The sequence below is a fragment of the Piliocolobus tephrosceles genome, chromosome 16, assembly GCF_002776525.5.
Source record: "Piliocolobus tephrosceles isolate RC106 chromosome 16, ASM277652v3, whole genome shotgun sequence".
Taxonomy (NCBI): domain Eukaryota; kingdom Metazoa; phylum Chordata; class Mammalia; order Primates; family Cercopithecidae; genus Piliocolobus; species Piliocolobus tephrosceles.
Genome location: NC_045449.1, coordinates 21,630,609 through 21,633,077, shown reverse-complemented (window position 1 = coordinate 21,633,077; position 2,469 = coordinate 21,630,609).

Genomic DNA, 2,469 nt, shown 5'->3' with positions numbered 1-2,469 from the left:
TGCCAAAATCTACATTTTACAGATCTTGACTACAGATTTCTATACCCTTCCAGTGATGTGAAACCATTTCACCACTAATTTGAAAGGGGGGCTCTCTCTGCAGTCTTCGTTTGCCTACCTAGGACTTCAGGAGGCCCAGGGCTGCTTTCCCCGTGCTGCTCTGCTCCAGGAGGCCCAGCCTTCCTCTAGGTGATTGGGAGAGAAAAGATTCCCTTGTGGTGACCATGGTGAGGGGGCTCAGAGGCCTGTAGCCTGGTGCTGAACCTGGTGTTAGTTCAGTACTCAAAGCCTGTGCCATACCTCCTCTCAGGGTGGAGGAAAAGAGGGCAATATGGCCTCAGCCCACATACAAGACATGGAAATTCACAGGCATGACAGGGCCCCTGCTCCCACCTTCACTCTCAGATCCTGATTGTCAGACATGCAGGCTGACTTTCCCTGCCACTAGTCACATGGCTCTGGACAGAGCGGGAGGAAGGTGGCAAGAGCCAGTGTCACCGCTAGTAGGAAGTGTTGGCACCTGGGGAGCACCTGCAGGCAGGTTGCCAAGGATCCCTATGGCTGCCTCAGAGCAGTTTAATTGGTTTGTCCCTGGTAATCACAGATGCCTGTCCAGCACAAGAGAAAACAGGCAGAGAGCTGGCTCTCAGCCACAAATGCACATCTTTCTCCTTGAGGATCAGCCTGGAACAGAAGTCAGGCCTGCCACCAGGCTTGGGGGACCCAGGCAGCCTTCTTGCAAAAGCAATCACTGCCTCTAGAGGTGCTCATCTCACTGGCCTTACTTGGTGTCATGGAGTGTGGTTAGAAGTAAGTCTGTGTGATCTGCCTGGAATCACAGTGGCCTCTGCTCCCAGCTTCTTCCCCCTGGGCTGAGCCTGTTCATCTGCTCCCTGCAAACCAGCACAGGGCATGGAAGGAAAGGCCAGTGATTTCCATCTCTTTTGCAAGCCCTGTGCCAGCCCCATTCACTGTTGGTCCCCCCTGAACTCTTGAAAGGCAGCTGTAAGGTTGTTGGCACCTGCCTGCAGAAGACCCTGCACCCTGCGCCACCTTAAGAGGCAGCCTCCCTCCCTCCCCTGCTCCACCCTTTTCCTGCTCAAGTTCAAGAAGAAAAATGGGCTACTGCTCAGAACCCGCTGTGCCTGGCCAAGACGGACGCCCAGGACCTCAGCTTTTCCTGTTATGTCTCATGGAGGCATTGAAGCTGCGGGGCCTCGCCCAGGTGCACACAGCACCCCATGGAATCTCCAATCCTAGCCCTGCCCCAGCACTACGGGCATGAGACCCCTGGGCCCACTGCCTGGGCAGCTCTCCACTCCCAGCAGTGGGTTGATTTCAGTTGGGTTTGGGGTAGCGCAGGGTGGGAGTAAGAGGCACCCAGGTATGGCGCAGGAAGATGGTCTCTGGCAGGCTTAGCGCCAACAGCACGACCTACCCGTCAGCTTATTTGTGTGAGATGTAAAAGTCTCAGGTGACTCGGACACAGGAGAGGGAACAGCCCCCCTTAGAGCCAGGTAGAGACTGCCCAGGGTACCTTTTCCTCGCAGGAGGCCCACCCCATGTGAGGCGAGGAGAGGCATGGGCAGGCGGAGCCCAAGAACACAGTTGACTTTGGGGTCCAAGGGACTCAAAAGCACTCCCTGATGGGACCTGGGGCAGGATTTCACCTACCTCTGCTTCGGTGACTCCAGTGGTTTCTATCGCTTGGGGCCACTTAGGAAAACAAACCCCACGAGGTAAATCAGAGGGATTTAATGCAGGGGTTGAGGCTGGACAAGTAGGAGCATAAGTTTTGTGATGCAGAGGAAGTAGCTGTGCCCAGGAGGAGGAGCAAGGGCTGAGAGGTTGTGGGGATGTGCAGCTCAGGGGAGGGGGCTCAACTGGGGTCTCAGAGCTCTGAGGAGGTACTGGTGGTCGCTGAGCCACGAGGAGGGCCCAGATGCCGTCTCAGAGCTGGGAGAAGGGACCTGGCAGGGTGCACAGCGGGCTGGGGCGGTTTTTTCTTAGTCCAGAGCAGGCGGCCAGATTTATGCCTTTCTAAATCTTCTTCAGCATACATGCATTACAAAATAATGCAGGGATTTAAAAATCATGTTATACTCCTGACCCGCATACCACTATAACCCATAATTATACTGTTTCTGCTCACTTAGCAACTAGCCTATATCTTACATGTAGCTCATAGTACAAGACAGCTTTCAGTGGAAGATCTTTAGAAATATGACTAAATACCATCTTGATATTTGGGAAATTAACATCAGATTATTGTCTTGAAATATCACCTAAGAATTATCTCATGTCTTATGTACTTTGAACCACACGAAACTGCTGTTTTAATAGGTCAAATATGGTTTCAAATTGGAAATTTCATGATTCAAAATCAAAAGGTAAAGAAGAAAGGAGGAATAAAATCAGAATGACAAAGAGAAGGAAAAAACCATAGATGTTATTTCAAGCCATCAATGT